Source organism: Ictidomys tridecemlineatus, chromosome 12 (genome assembly GCF_052094955.1).
Source record: "Ictidomys tridecemlineatus isolate mIctTri1 chromosome 12, mIctTri1.hap1, whole genome shotgun sequence".
NCBI lineage: Eukaryota > Metazoa > Chordata > Mammalia > Rodentia > Sciuridae > Ictidomys > Ictidomys tridecemlineatus.
Window position 1 is genome coordinate 62,411,790 of NC_135488.1, and position 17,241 is coordinate 62,429,030.

Consider the following 17,241-nt stretch of genomic DNA (forward strand, 5'->3'; position numbering starts at 1 on the left):
ATTTTAAAAATGTTTTATTGGGATGGGGATGTGGCTCAGGTGGTGGCGCGCTCGCCTGGCATGCGTGCGGCCCGGGTTCGATCCTCAGCACCACATACAAACAGGGATGTTGTGTCCGCCGAAAACTAAAAAATAAATATTAAGATTCTCTCTCTCTCTCTCTCTCTCTCTCTCTCTCTCTCTCTCTCTCTCTCTCTCTCTCTCTCTCTAAAAAAAAAAAATGTTTTATTTTTCTCAGAGTTAACCGGTTGCACTATTGGTTAGTTGCTCTGTGACATCATCATTGGGGAACCAGACTCATTTTTTTATTCTCTGCTGTATTTAGAATGTGGACTTTTTGTCCTTATTACGTAGAATTACATAGACTCACCAGTGACAGATAGGAAATTTTCAGATAAGAGCTTCTGAAAAAAACTTACATAATATATTCCATAATTTAAAAGATAAGATGAACATGATTGGTTGAAAATTCGCTCATGATTGAGGAAAAAGTCTTAATTATTCAAGAAGCTTTAAAGTCTTCAGCAGGATAAACCAAAGAAAGCCACATGAAGGTATGTTTTGGTCAGGTTGCTAAATAAATGATAAAAGGAAAATTTAAAATCTGTTGAAGAAAAAAGGCATATAAGAAGTACTGCAAACTTTCTATCAGAAACAGTGCAAACTAGAAGGCAGTAAAATGATAACATTGAAGTGCTAGAAGGAAAAATGAATCCTATCAACCCCAATAAAACTCTGTTATCCCAGGCTATAAAATATAACATTGAAGTGCTAGAAGGAAAAAAGAATCCTATCAACCCAAATAAAACTCTGTTATCCCAGGCTGGGGATGTAGCTCTGTGGTAGACCACTTGCTTATTAGCATTTGTGAGGGAGGCCCCAGGTTCAAATGAAAATATTCTTCGAAAATTAAAAGTAAAATAAAGGTACTTTCAAATAAACAGAAATTGAGAGACTTTTTCACCAAAAATTGGTACCACAGCAAACCTAGAAGGTAATTTTTCAAGTTAAAGGGAAATAATGTTCTACACCAAAGCAGGTCTATAGTGTAGACTGCATTTTTCAAAGATGTCTACTACACAATACCTTGTTTACCACATATTTTTTTATAGCCTTGATGCTACCCCATTAAGAGGAGGTATCTAATCACCTTCCCCTTGGATTTAGACAAGCATGTAACTTGATTGTAACCAATAGAACATGGCAGAAGTAGCTGTTTGTGAATTCCAAGGCTACATCATACAAGATGATGGAGCCTCCATATCCTTGGTGAGATGCTAATGACAGCCCAGCTGCCCTGAGGCCTCCATTCTAGTCAGGAAGCCCTTGTGGAAGAGACCACATTGAAGAAGGCCTGAGAGTACAGGGAGAGAGGGGGGGGGAGGGAGAGGGAGAGAGAGAAATCTAACCAGTGACCAGTTGTCTCATTGATTTCTGCCTTTATTGCTTTCTTCTACTTAGTTTTTATTAATTTTTCTTTAGTTACTTTAGGTAGAAACTCAGATATGTTGAGGATTTTATTTTCTAGCATGAGTATTTGAATCTTAGAAATTATTCTTTAATTACTGTTTTAGCTAAAATCTATAAATTTTGATATGTTATTAATTTGCGGTGGAGTGGCAGGAATTGAACCCAGGGGCACTTGACCACCGAGCCACATCCCCAGCCCTGTTTTATATTTTATTTAGAGACAGGGTCTCACTGAGTTGCTTAGCACCTTGCTTTTGTAAGGCTGGCTTTGAACTCATGTCCTTTTTGGCCAGAGAATATACTTTGCATAATTTCAGTTTTTTAAAATTCATTGGGACTTATTTTATGACCCAGGATATGGTAGAGTTTGCTAAAATTCTGTTTGCACTTGGAAAGACTATGTGTTTCGTTATCAGTGTGTGGTATATTTTATAAATATCAAATGGGTAAAGTTCGTTGATAGTGTTATTCAAAGCTTGTATAGTCTCACTGATTTTCTTTATACTTATTCCATCATTTACTGACAGGGTGTTGAAATAATTTTCATTAGTGGATTTCAGTTCTATCAGCTTCATATATTTTGAATCCCTATTAGTAGGTACATACATACTAAAGACTATTATGTCCCCATGATACCTTGATACCTTTATTATTACAAAATGACCCTCTTTATCCTTTAATATTCCTTGTTTGAAAAATCTACTTTTTATGATATTAATATAGTTCCACCCAAGTTTTTATGATTTGTTTTTGCATAAGAATATTCTTTTCCATTTTTTTAAAAATATGTATTTTAAAGTTGTACACAGCATGTAGTCAGGTCTTCCTATTTAATTCAGTATGACAATCTGTGATTTTTTTAGTTGAGTTGATTAGACCATTTATATTGAATATGATTTTTAATATGATTGTGTTTAAATTGACTATTATTTATTTTTTACTTTTCACATTCAAACTTTTACCCATTTTTAAGAAATAAAGAGGGAGGAAGGTGATAAACTAAAATATATGCACCTTTAGGGGGAATGATGGCCTGGGAGGAGCAGTGGAGAGAGATTAAGCAGCCTGAAGTACATTTTATTTAGAAGAATGATTAGTGTCTACTTGAGAGAACTATTCAGTGCATCAGCATCTTTAGTAGAAGGAACCAGCTTTCAGTTAAGACTAAGAAATGGAGAGATCATTTATTGAAAAGGTGGAAACATAATAGTTTGTTAACCATGTAAAAGGGGCTCAAGGGAGCTAATATTTTTTCTGAAAAGCTGATAAGTGTTTGCAGTAGCCTTCAGACTTAGGATCAACTTGATGCTAACATTTGAAGGGCATGTCAGTACTGCTAATAACCATAATATCAGCACTGAAAATTTTCTTTCATATATTGTGGAGCCACTAAGGTTCATTGATTTAGAATTTAATGTTTTATTTCTGATTGGCAGTAATTTGTCTGTCAAGAAACTTTCCATGGACATTTATTTTACTTCAAAAGAAAGAGTTCTATTCTATGTCTCTGCCTATACCACCCCCCTCTTTTTTTTTCTTTAAATGCTCAGTGGTCTATAAAAAAAATCTTAAAGAAATGATACATAAAATTCAAGTAACTATACAGAGGCGTATAAAAGAAGCCCCAAATGACAAGATAATTAACACTTACATTTTTCTATCCAGTGGTGTGTGTGTGAGATATTTTTCCATTTTTTTTCCTTTTTGTGTGTGAGTCCTTGGAAGAACTATATAGGTCTTGAAAGAAATCAAACCTTGGACAATATCTAAAGTGAATGTACCTTGAATGTACCTTGAGTGTACTCTGAGGCCTGAGCTGCCATTTTCTTAGATCGCAAATGCACAGAGGAATTATGTACACTACCACAAGCCTGAAATAATCAGCTAGTGTAGTGCAGTCATTAAGAATGTAGATTTTAGTGTCAGTACAACAGAATGGATCAAATCGCCAATTACTTTTAGAGAGACCACTGGCATAGTTCCCAATATTATAGGGATGGGATCACAACTAAGTGAAATAATGCATGAAAGTATTCCTTTCCTTGGCTGGTATATATGCAATAATTAGTACCTGGTCCTGTTGTTATAATCATCAGAGCAGCAGCAGCAGTAGCTAGCGTCTATCTAGTTACTCTCAGAAAGTCTTTTGCAGACCATTGAACCTTTGTCTAGAGTTTGTCAATTTGTGACGCCTAAAGATGCCACCTAATTTGGTATAAGAAATTAACTTTTGCTTCTCGGTAGATATCTGTGAAACTGCTATGGTTTCTGAAAGGTATAATCGAAAACTTATGATTTTCTAATTCTTGGCTGTATGCTTTTGTAAAAAATCAGTCAGTTAGCTCAACTGTTCTCTAAGAATGGTAACGACTGCCTAGGATATCATTATCTAACAGAAGCATTGCGGTTAGGTAATTCTTACTGACAAGCTACTAAACTTTTAAGGTAGAAGTTATTTGGGAAATGTGAAGCAATTATCTTTTTTCCTTTAAGAACTGACAGTGAATTCTTGAGTTTTTCTGCTTTGAGTGAATTTTCTTATCTCTTCATACCTTTATGTTGTTATTGAACAATGGATCCTGGGTTTTAAACACCAGAAGGTTTTGATTTTACCTCCATGATTTTTTATTTTGATTTTTATCTACCTCCATGATCCAACCTGGGCTATTGTGTCTTCAGTTCACTATAATATCAAGTCCCAATTACTTTTAGAGAGACCACTGGCATAGTTCCTAATATTATAGGGATGGGATCACAACTAAGTGAAATAATGCATGAAAGTATTTCTTTCCTTGGCTGGTATATATGCAACAGTCTGTGTGGGGTTTAGAATTTCCTAAATATTCGTTTTTCATATTCAATATGAGGAGATGTAGATTAGTATTCCAGCTCAACTCCTTGTTATCAGCATTAAGTCATTGAACTATTCATTTATTTAACAAATGTATGTTCAGCTTTTATTCTGCAATATACCTTGCTGGACCCTGAAGATAAAATGGGATATTCCAGATTTTATTTAATTAAAAAAAAATTATTTAGTTGTAGATGGACAGAATACCTTTGTTTTATTCATTTTATTTTTACGTGGTGCTGAGGATCAAACCCAGTGCCTCGCACATGCAAGGCAAGTGCTCTGCCACTGAACTATAATCCCAGATCCAGAAGGAACTCAGTTATCAGGAACTTTAGAAACCAGTTAAAAGGCTGTTGCAGTAATCCATGATAGAGAAGATTTGGGAACTTAAGTATATGTCTGCCTGATGGTTCAAGATTGAATCAATAACTCATTTTACCTCCCTGAGCAATAAACTAGAAACACATTAGTATTTCCTGTTATATTTATCTCAGGATTGTTTTGAAATTAAATGAAATAATATATGTAAAACCATTGAAATTGATTTTTATTACAATTATCATTTCTTTATCCTATGCCTTTACAGATTTTCTTACTTTCTCACTTCTATGTTTTGTGGTCTATAATACTAAATATTTTCAGTTTTTAGTTATCTGCTCATCTCCCTAAGTTATTCAAAACATTGTTACATTAGAAAGATGGCATAATTAAACCAAATTCAGAGCACATCTGGCTATAAGGAAATACAGCAGCAATTATAATTTTTTAAATTTAGCATATGTTGTCCATCATTGTCTAGGACCCATGAATTTTTGGCACAAAATAAACTGGGTACTCGAACAGGAAAGCAGTAAAATACATCTGGCCTAATTTTCTTGGTTCTTTGATGGCTGACTAAACTGAGCTTGGTTTACTGTTGGAAAAGGGACAAGACTCTCCAAAGCCTGCTATGTCACCATTTTTACTATAATAACCCTCATTCTACAAGTCAGGAAACCAATGTGTAGATTCTTCCTGTTCTTAGGATTTGGGAAAACAACTTGAAAGTAAATTTCTAATCTAAGTGAGCCTACCATTATATAAAATAGTGGCAGAACACCATTTGCAACTTAAATACCACATTCTGACTAAGAGATAAGATTTTGTTCTTCCTCCCTAAAGAATGAATCTAGCTCAATATCAGTACCCTTGAATTCCTGAAAAATTTGAACATTTCCATCTCTTTGCATATATTCATTAAAATAAATGGCTGCAAGTCCTTTTGAATATTGTTTGCTCTCCTCTGACTAAGGTGTAAGTGATTTCAGTGAATATTGATCAGACAAACCTTAACAGACTTGCTTGTAATTTTGCCACAGGAGCTTATGAACTGAGAACTCTTCATAGAGAGATCTCTCTGAACACTAGGCTCAGCTCCCTAAATTATTGAAATAATTAAAAATTATGCCTGCTTCTTCCTATTTTCCACACTACTTTAGTTTAGCTATTCTTGCCTCTCCAATTCCACATAGTTAATTATCTACCTTCAGGCACTCTCTGCAAGAGTCTCTGTTTATACTTGAGGCATTCCTTTATGGAAATCTTCCTATTGTAAGAGAGAGAGTCCTCTGGACCCTGGTGAGAACTATAGGAAAAGCACCTGTGACACAGCCATACTTTCATTCTTCTTTTGCAGCCTTTCAGGCCTATAATATGCAGAGGGAGTTCTGGCCCTTAAATAACAACTAAGCTAGAGCTAAACCCAAACCTGTCTCAGCCAACCTGGCACACTGTGAACATAACTCCTAGCTGATATATTAAATCAAGCCTTTCCAGTGGGATGCCCTATAGTAATTAAACTGTCAAATCAAAATTATGTTTAGTCGTCTTTGAAGAAGTAGTACAAAGCACATACCTGCAGAGTTTTCCCTGGTTTTGCTGAGGTTCCCTAGAAAGCTTTTACATTTTCTTTTGGGTGTTATATTCTTTCTTCTCTACTCTGAATTTTGCTTATCATCCTCAAGCCCATTTTTGTGTTTAGACCCTAGTCACAGAACAAAATTCAGTGAGGGATAGAGCAGAGCAGAGTGCTTTCTTCTCTGGCCAGGGGAACACACAATATAGGAAGCTCCAAATATCAGGACTCTATAATTTCCCTCAGAACCCTTTCTTTTTTCAAGGAAATATGGTGAGATTGTGGAGGCAGCTGAAACTTGAAAGAGGAATGTATACACTTGATTTTCAGTTTACTGGGCCAGCTGCAGGCAGAAAGGGATTGCTGCAATACAGCTTCATTATAGTTCTGTCTTTTTTTTTCTTGGATTCTTGGCAGAACCAGATTTGCCCTGTTTTCACCATAAGGTGCCCCAAGTTGTTAAAAGTGATCACATGACTCATATTCCTCAAGCTATTTAAATTGATAAGTGACAACAGAATTTTTCCTGCAAAGCTTCATCCTCAGGGAGAACATGTCCCCACATGACTAAAGGTAATACCTTAACTTCAAGCTTGGCTGCCACATTTCATAGACTGTTAACTTTCCATCTGGAAAATGAAGGGAAATCTCAATACCCTTTGCCCTAGCATCATTTGCTAATTCCAAACATTCTACTATGTGACACCTCTTTCCATAATAATAATCTACCTTAATTAAGTATGTTTACTTATAAATGTCTCAATTGATTTGTGCTACTATAACAAAAGTCCTGAGTAATTTATAAACTATGACAATATATTTCTCACAGTTCTGGAGGCTGGAAGTCCAAGATCTAGCAGGTTGGATACCTGGTGATGTTCCTGCTATTTCTTCCAAGATAGCATCTTGCTCACATGGCAGAAGAGTGGGAAGATCACAAAGGACCTGTTTAGTTTCCTTCAATCCTTTTAGAAGTTACTAAATTCCATTCCTAAGGTCTGAGTCTCATGGCCTAATCACTATTCCTTGAGGATTGAGTTTCAACATAAATTTGGACAGGCACAAAAACTATAACAGCAAGAACAAAAATCTATTCAAACCATTTAAAGAAAAGGGCTTATTTTTATTATGTGGATTTCACAGAGTACAAGGAAAAGGTAAACTGTACATTTGTTGAGGCAGCAATCATGTCTGTCCTGCTCAGCCTCGTCCCTCAGTTACTAGCATAGTGCTTGACACATGGTACTTGACTTAGATTTTTGAATTAACAAAAATGACAAAACTATCAACTACTTTAGCTTCTATATCTCTTTGTTCAGCTCTCAGATTGGCAGTGAATAGATGTAGGAAATAGACCAGATGGTTGTTAGGTGATATGAATAGCAAGGCAAACTAAGATGTGATTGGAATTCTAAGTAATTATCTCTTTAGAGTATGCAACTAGAGAATCAATGAGTTGCCCTTTGAGTATATACACACTACCACTGACTTCTATGGGTTATAAAACCATCTTTGCAGCAACATTGAATTTTCAATATGCCAGCTATATGATACATAATTAAAATCTTAGATGATAAGAACAGATTGTCCTTTGGAGCCTAGATCTTCGATTTAATGAGTTGTGCATACACAATTCCTCTAAACCTCAGTTTCTTCATTTGTAAGAATGAATTTACCATTGTACCTATCTCTTAGACTTGTGATAATTGAGTAATCACTATCATAACTGATCTATAACTGTTAGCAATCATCATTTTGCTACTTTTTTTTATCACTGGAAAGAGTACTGAGCTGGGAATTGTATTATAATATTAGTTTTTGTTACCAATTAGTTATATGGTCTTGGGTGTTCAGTAAACTTGTTTGAGCCTTGGGATCTATTTTTATTAGACGAAGAAGGTAGAGTGATTTCTGAATTTCTATTTAGTACTAAGACATTAAGATCACAAACAGGAGACTGTGTGGATATTTTTAAGTCTGTGAGAGTTATCACAAAATTAAATGAAATAGTGCATATGAAATGCTTTATACATTCTAGGATGTAAATAAATATTTGTAAGTCCAGGTAAATTAATATGTTTGCTAAAGTTTTCATTAGAGTTATGTATGATGCCAGGTTCCCCAGGAGAATTTCATTCAGAATATATGGAATTACAAACCTGCTTTGAGTGATGGCCAGGGCTTTTTATAAATTCAGTGGCCATTGGAATGATGTCATTTTTTTTCCCTGAAAGAAACCTTATATATAATTCTTTAAGGCAGGGTTATCTCAGAATGTGCTTGCTTTTGGAATAACATTGGATTAAGAGAAAGTCAAACTATCTAGTGAAGACCTGAAGCACTGTACTTTAGTATCCTAGTAGAAATGTCACTGTGGTTGTGGGTAAGATACAGTTGCCACAATGAAACATGTTAGCTAAGCAGTCCTAAACCTCAGAGGTGACTAATGAGAAGTAAGTGTATTTCTTTTGGAAAGTTGGGTATCTGGATATAAATACCAGTAGAAATGAATTTTAAAATAAGAAGTTGACTGTGAAATAAAGCTTGGAAGTATTTTATTATTGTAGTAAATAGCACCATTTTACATTAAGGGATTCTTATGAAAATTATAGAATTTGCTTCCTTTCTAATTAAGGTTTATTTTTAATGCTTCATCCAACAGAAGCTTTTCACATTTTGTCTTAAGCATTTGTCACTGCCTCATGTATGAAAAGACAGCTATCTTAAGAGTGTAAGGTTTGAAGAGAGACAAGTGAAGGAAGTTTGAGCCAGTAAAAATTTAAACCTCATCTACCAGGTTAAATGAAAATAACAGATGCCTCCTTTGTTAAAGAATATACAGTGCTTGAAGATGCAAATTTCCTTTGGGTAGACTACTAAAGACATTCTGTGGGTTTCAGTATCATTAATTTCAGATCCCTTAGCTGCTATCCTCAACCTCATCCTTCTGAATTATAATTTTAAAACAAGCTTTTCTTTTCCCCTTTTTTCCATCTAAGAAACATTAAGGTCAGAGATTGATGATAGACTTTGAGTTTGTATGCAGAAAAATCAACTTGTATCCTATAATTTGAAGTGCTCTGCACATGTGAAAATCTAAGGATAATTAGTCATTATTGCTTTAATATGATGTAGACAATAACTTGCTCCACGAGAAGAGCTCCATGGCTAATAAATTTTGTCTTTTAGTTGATTGACTGGTTAATGGAATCAGAAAAATATTTTATGTCTGTTCTTTATAATAATGCTTTCATTCCCTACTGAAACATGTAGAGATTTGGGTAACTGGTCTTTGTTAGTCTACTTTATTCATATTGTCACTTAGTTTCCTTTTTCTCAGTTTTATTCTGTATTCTTATTGATAATTCTCATTTTAATTTAATATTTGCAGTAAAACTTGCAAATTTCTAAGGGAGAATTATTAACCAGTAGTTCATTCTTTCTCTGCATTTTCTTTATAGGGGCTGGCACATTGGATGTTTATATAAGAAATCACACTTAAAATTAAAGAGCAGAGGAAATTTATAGGTTGAAAATAGGGATAGCATAGTCTTATATTGTTTTCTTGAACACGTAACTTTCAACCAACTTATGCAAAAACTTCTTTGGGAACTTATGGATTGTGTGACTTTGTTTTTTTCCTCCCTCCCACGTCCTTACCAGTCTTTTTAAAAGCAGGATTGAGTTTGGATTCTCAGATCTAAAATGATGTGGGAAGAATATAAAGTGCAAATATCTCTCCTCCATCAAAAATCAGCAGTACAAAAGCCCTACTTTGTTTGCTTTTGTCTTTTCATACTTACAGTGCCTGTCTGGCTAGGTGAGGAGTTTTTATGATGTGCCTTTCTCAGCTACAGAGAACCCAAATAGAAGGTTTTCTTGCCATTAAAACAGCAATGTCACTTCTTTTTTACTGTGGATGATGGACCCTATATCCTCTGACAGGGCCTGTCTCAGACATGGGTCAGTGAGTAGTGCCCACTCAGGAGTTATTTTGGTTTCTGGGCTGAAGTTCCTTGAATTCCAGGAGATAAAGATAATCATTGTGTCTCTGAACCCATTGCCACACACACAGTCATTTGATAGTAGATGCTGCCAACCTGAGCAGTGGGGACAAGCAGCCTGCTCCTGTTCACCATGGCCTAAGATGCCATCCTTGTCAACAAAATGGAGATGGATCATGCTGTTCTAACATAGTTATACATCACTGTCAGCCCTTGCTATTGGCTCCAGAGATTGGCCGACACAGACAAAGTACTTTTTCTGGTAACAGATGCTACCTTGGATTGTTTGTGGGGGATATTAGGGATGAGGGAGTAAAAAGGATTTGCTGCATGAAGGATCATAATTCCCCCCAAATACCTTTGCTTTCTCTTCTTTTTTATTTTTTTTTCTTTTTCTTTTGGCAAACTCCCCTAGTACTCTGAAACTCTGTTGATGAGGCTGATTCCTCTTTTAAATTGTGTAGATTTTTTCTTACTCATTCTATTTCAAAGGACATTGAGGGGAGTGGGGAGTGGCTGTGAAGATCTACCTTATTAAACTGATAAATTCCAGAAGGCCATTTTCCTGCTGTGTGGTTTTATAAAGGAGTGGACCAGAATTCTTTCTCTAATTTATTTCAAACTTGTTTCTCCTTCCTTCTTTCTTTGTATTTATTTTTTTGCATTCTAGCTGCTTTAGGTTTCATTTTGTATTTTTCTCAACTTGAGACCTTATATACCTTAGAAGGTGCAGGACCTACAAAGATTAAGAAATGCCATTTCAACAAACAAAAAGTAAAACGGTATACTGTGGTTATTGCTGTCTTCACACCACTTGACCCTGGTTCTAAACCTGGTAAAACATATTTTCATAAAGTTAGAGGTATATGTCATAATAATTAATCTCTAAAGCCTTTTTACTTGTTTTTTATTAGAAAATTTATGGGATAGTTATTTTAAAATTTCACAAATCCCTATAATTTGCTTGAAAGTACTCAGAAGCATTTTCAATAAGCCAGCAAAACAATGGCTTATATTAATTGTTCAAAAAGAGACCTCACCATTAGCCCCAGAGCAATAGATGGCCATCTCTTTCTGTATCTCAGCTAATTCCAAACATCTTTGTATTTTATTTTTCCACTGCTTTACTCTTTGGTTTACTCTTGTAGACCTCAGTCTTAATGTGTGTGCTAAGCCAGAGTCTACCAAGAATTCTGATGCTTTTTCACTGTTCTTGTTTGTCCCAAGTATTTACAAGGAAACATTTTATACATTTCATATTTTCTTTGGCCCTCACCTCAAGTTGTTAGGGCTCATGCCAATAAACCATTTATTTTAATTGGGCCATTTTATAGGGTATAAACTAGGAAGCCATATTAAATCCTTTGTCTATTTTGAAATTAATTTAATTGTTGAAAATTGACAGACTTTACTCAGGTACACAAGAAATTCCCATGACATTCTAATCCATCTGTTGCCTTTAAATGGAACACCTTATACATATGAAAAAAATTGTTGAAAGCCCTAACTTTTACAAAAGATTTTTGAAAGGAAAAAAAAATGTCCTGCCTTTCCATCATTACCTATTGTAGCATATCAGCATTTTGATTCTGATTTCAGTTCTGCTGTTTCAATTAAACCACCTATTTATTTTACCTTTACTATTACAAATTTTAGAAACGTAGCCTCTTTCTCTCTCTTTAACCTATTTGTGTCTTTTTGCTCATATTCATGAAAGAGAAAGGAGAAAGAGCAAGTGTGAATACCACCTTAGCATTCTCAATTACATATTTCTAAGATTAGAATGTAGAAAAGTTTGAGAAAATGTCAGTCAGTACTTCCATTTAGAAAAGCTGAATTTTTCAGACATATTTCATATATTATAGAATTTTTAAAGTCCTGCCTATAATGTTCTATAGTGGTGGTTGATCAACTCTTTTTACTTCTATTTTCTACTACTTTCCTGGATGGAAAAGGTGTGATGTCATAGGGTCACTGGTTAGGTAGGTAAATTGAGGCCTGTATTTCATCTTTGTTTAATCACTAAATGGCTGGGAATTAATACAATTCATTTGATCTTTCCCCAAATCTTTTCATTCATTTGGTATTTAAATGCATTAAAATACAATATCCATTGTACTAGATGACTAAGAGCCATTTTTGTGCAATGAGGTAGGTTGGGACATGTATTCTGAAAAAAGGAGTATGTATAAATTCTGAGAAAAAAGGAAAAGCATAACCTATTAGGTAATTTAACCTAGTTCATTGTCACTGTAGAGTGGGATGGAATGAAGCTGGGTGGCAAAAGGAAGTGATGTAGGGAGAACTCATTGTTGGACCTTGCAAGACTTATTAAGAAATATGTACTTTATTGATGTTTATGTTTTAAGTGTGAGAGTTTCCATGATCATCTACTGCTTTAAAGAAAATCAGTGTAGCAAAAGTGGGAAATTTGTGTAACAGGGGCAGGACTAACTGTAAAGTTCATTTAGGAGAAGGTTTGCCAGAGAAAAACAAGATACCCAGTTAAATTAGAATTTCAGGGGGAAAACTGAAATTCAGATAAACAACAAATAATTTTTAATACCAGTTGAGTATTCCTTATCTGAAATGGTTTGGGACCAGAACTGGTTCCAAATTTTGGGGGTTTTGTAATATTTGCTTATACATTATGAGATAACTTGTTGATAAAACCCAAGTTTAAACACAAAATTTATTTACAGTTTATATATGTCTTAGGCAAATTAAAAATACTGTATAAAATTACTTTTAGGTTATATATATAAGTTTTTTTTCACTTTTTAAAAATTGGTTCTAATTAATTATGCAGGATAGTAGAATGCATTTGACACATCATACATGAGTTTTGACTCTAGTCTGTCACATGAGTTCAGATGTGGAGTTTTGCCCTATAGTGTCCTGTTGGCCATAAAAAAACTTTTGGATTTTATAACACTTGGATTTGGTATTTTCAAATTAGGAATGCTCAGCCTATAACAATGTCCCAGATATTACAGAGTATACATGCAAATGTCTTAAGAACTGAGAAAGTATCATTTTAGTAAAAAGGAAATCAAGGAAGAGTACTTTTTTTGGAAATAATGTGGTAAAAAACAGAGTACAGATAGGTGAGTGAATGGAAGATAAATTAAATCAGTGTTTGTCATTAACTCAGAAATTTACTTTGAAAGAAGGGGTTTATTTTACTGCTTCTAAGTGAGAATTAATTCTTATTTTCTTTGTAGCATCAGTAAAATTTGTCCATTAATCTTTCTCTTCCGTCTTTCTCTGTAATTTCTTTCTGAATAATGTGCCTTTCTGGAGAAATGCAGTCTTTTTTTTTTTTTAAACCAAATCCTAGCAGGCAGACTGCTTGAGGCCTGCCCTGCCCTCTGACTCACTGGAATCTCTTTGTCAGCTGTCTGCCTGTCAGTGGATGGAAACAAGGTGTAGCATAATCCTCTGCCCAAGCACTTCACCAGAGAAAAGGGTGAGGTTCTCTACTTTCCCCTACAAATGCCTTTCTGAGGTCTTTTTCAACAAAGACCATTTTTAAAGAGAGGAGTGCTTTTAATACTTGAAATGCTTATTTATCTCCTATACCTCTTAGTACTTAAGATATTCCTTAAAAAGCACCGATCTGTCATGAGAAGTTGCTTATGTACTGTTTTCTTCAAACTAACCTAAATTTTCTTTAAATACCAGGCTCTCTATTTCAGTAGTACTCAGGAGTTCTAGTTCCCAGTGCCTCCTCTAGAGTGCATGTGCTGTCTGAAGCCAACCTTTGACCCCTCACCTAATAACCAGCAGCCTAAGACCTCCTGTTTCATTGGCAGAGATTCTCTTCTCCTATTTTATTTTTGTTTGTTTATTTGATTTAGAAAGAAAAGAAAAAGGAAAACTGTACTCTAAACTGAGTACTCAGAGGCAAGTTTATATTCTCTGGTCAAATGCATTCTAAGTCTAGCTCTTGGCTTCTGAAAATAAATTCATTAATCTGTGTAAGTAAAATGGCAGACCAACATTTACATTCATGCTGATCTAATGCAGATGTTTAATGTGAATATTGGATCACTTTTTTTTAAATACCTTTCATGAAAATTCCATCTGGGCAATAAAATTTCCAAATAATTCTAAATCAATTCTGTGAAGCAAAGGGAAAAAATAGAAAATATAAAAAATATTAACTTCCTGTAAGCGATATATGCAGAGCTTTTTACTTGGGTCATATTGAAAATGATCTCTAATAATAAAAACTTTTAATTTAATATCTTTCAATTTTTTGATTCATTGAGGAATTAACCATGTAGGGAAAAAAGTATATTGTTATTTTATTACATCTGAATCAATTTAAGTTTTATTATAAAGGATACAACTCAGTAACAAGCAAATGGAAGAGCTGTAAAGGACAGGTAGAGAAGTGTATAGAACCTCGGTGTCTTCTCATGGAATCTAGGTGTGCTATCCCCCTCCTCCCCGGCACACACACATCATAGTATGTTCACCTCAGGAAACAGCACTGAGCTACATGCCCAGAGTTCTGTATGGGGTTTCATCACATTGACATGATTGATTCAGTAATTAGCCACATGATTGAACTCAAATCTCCAGTCCCAGTTCTAGCCCTGACGATCAGGGAAGGGACTGAAAGGTCAAACCTTCCAATCATGTGATTGGTCTTTCTGACATGGCCAGCCCTTTCCTTAAAACAGTTTAAGGGCCCACCACAAGTCATCCATCACCTTAACATTAAATCCAGGTATTTTTAAAAGGAGCTCCTTATGAATGGCAAAAGGTATTCCTGTCAAGAAATTCCAAAAGATTTTGAGACTAAAAACCAGGAGCGAATATATTCTTTATTATATCAAGTATATTCTTTATTATAACACAGACCTAAACAGTGTATTTAATTTAGTTCCATGCCTTTAATAAAGTGGAAAATCTGACACTAAAAACTTATATGATGGGCTCAAGGTCATGTAACTAGTAAATTCTGAAAAGGGCTAGAATCTCAGTTACCTGAGTAAGTGATAAGTTCATTTTCTGTGAATGTTAATTTAGAGTAGGTGACTAAGTTTTACTATCACATTGTGAGATCATTCATGAAATATATACCAAATTTCAGCTTGGAGAAAGTTGTGTTGACTTAAATAAATAAGTAGATAGATAGATAATTAGATAAATAAATAAATTTTTGTTAGAATAAATAAATAGATAAATAAATATTTCTATTAGTTTATTTAATTTTCTTTTGGTACTGGGGGGATTGACCTAAGGGCTCTTTTACTATCAGTATTTATCCCCAGTCCTTTTTATCTTTTATTTTGAGAAAAAGACAGTCTTGCTAAATTGTAGAGGCTGGCCTTGAACTTAAGATCCTCCTACTTCAGCCTCCAAAGTCTATGGGATTATAAGCGCGTGCTGCCATGCCCAGGAGGGGGAAAAATCTTTTTTTTTTTTAAATATATGAAGCCCTTTTAATATATGAAGCATCCAGCATAAAGCCTACCTTAATGATTTCTTTTTTTTTTTTTTTTTTGCTATTTTCATAGAATAGGATACCATACCTCTACTCTGCTATGAGTCTAATCATTTGTCTTGCTACTTTTGTTTTTAATGGTCAACCTTAATTTGATATTATACACTTAGGAAACAGTTTGTAATTACAGCTCAAGATCGTTACTGTCACCATTGACTGGGAAAATAGGCATAGAGCTTGGTCCAGAAACATATGTAATGATCAGCAGTCATCATTTAAAAAAATTCTGCCCAGCTATTTTTCAAATATAATTTAAGACCATTTTCAGTAGGATAAATTGACAAATATTAGATATAAGGAAGCAGAAAGTGGGATGAAGAAAATAACTTCAGCAAAAATGCAAGGATTAGTAAAGAGGTAACAAGTAGAGAATTAATAAAGAGGTAACAATTTTATTGATAGGTTTATTGAATAATATACAAATCTTATACCTGTGTCATTACCTAAGAGGGCAATATCTATAAAATTCCAGATTCTAAGAGAAATTTTTTATAATGGGAACTAAATAGAAGTGCAACAGTCTGCATGTCTATGTCCCTCAAAATTCATATGTAGAAATCCTATCTGCCAAGGTATTGGTTACCTACCAAAAGATGAGGCCTTTGTTGGGGTCACTAGATCATTAGGATAGAGGCCTCATGAATAAAATTAGAATCTTTTTAGCAGACTCAGGAGAGCTCCCTTTACCCCTTTTACCATGTGGTGACACAGTGAAAAGGCACATTCTGTGAATCAGAATGTAAGTTCTTTCTGGATTAATAAATCTACTGTTGCCTTAATGTTGGACTTCCCAGCCTCCAGAATTGTGAGAAATAAATGTTTCTTTAATTTCGGTTTTAAAGCCAATATAAAAAATAGAATTCATATAGCTATAAATTTTATTAGTGTTCCTTTCTTGTCATTTGAAAATCTTGTCATGCTTCACACATTTCGGTTTTGTTTATGTTCATTAAAGCCAGCCATCTAGACCTCTGTTGTGATACTTTAGCTACTAGCCACAAATGGCTGTTAAGAACTTAAAATGTGGCTAATCAGAAATGACATGTATTATAAATATAAAATACATATCATGTTTTGAAAAATACATATAAGATCTTACTAATTTGGAAAATATTGATTTAATATTGAAATTCTATTTTAGATGTATTGATTTAGACAAGATATATTATTTTAGAATTAATTTTCATTTATTCTTTTTTAGTGTGTCTATAAGACTTCCAAAATTACTAGAGGCTTACATTTTTACTCAGTGCTGAACTATACAATTAGTTTTGTTATGTTAAATGTCCTTCAGAATCTCTTCTCAGGGTAAAATTTTAGGTAGCCCAAGGTTCAGAAATGTATTCATACAGCAGAATAATCAGTGGTAAACAAACACATGGATAAAATTAAGTCCTTGAAAGCACAGTAAAAATATCAAGGATATAAAGTTACTACTTTAGAACCCCAGGCTTTCTTGTCTCGCAGGAAGCCTTCCCCTTTCAAGGCAGATCTTCAGCTT

At 34.3% G+C, this 17,241-nt stretch overlaps 1 protein-coding gene across 5 annotated transcripts in view; it reads left to right on the forward strand.

Annotated features, from left to right (window-relative positions):
• Exoc6b (exocyst complex component 6B) overlaps positions 1–17,241 on the forward strand; it is a 569,814-nt gene that overhangs the window by 400,198 nt on the left and 152,375 nt on the right. The gene's annotated exons all lie outside the window — the stretch shown is intronic.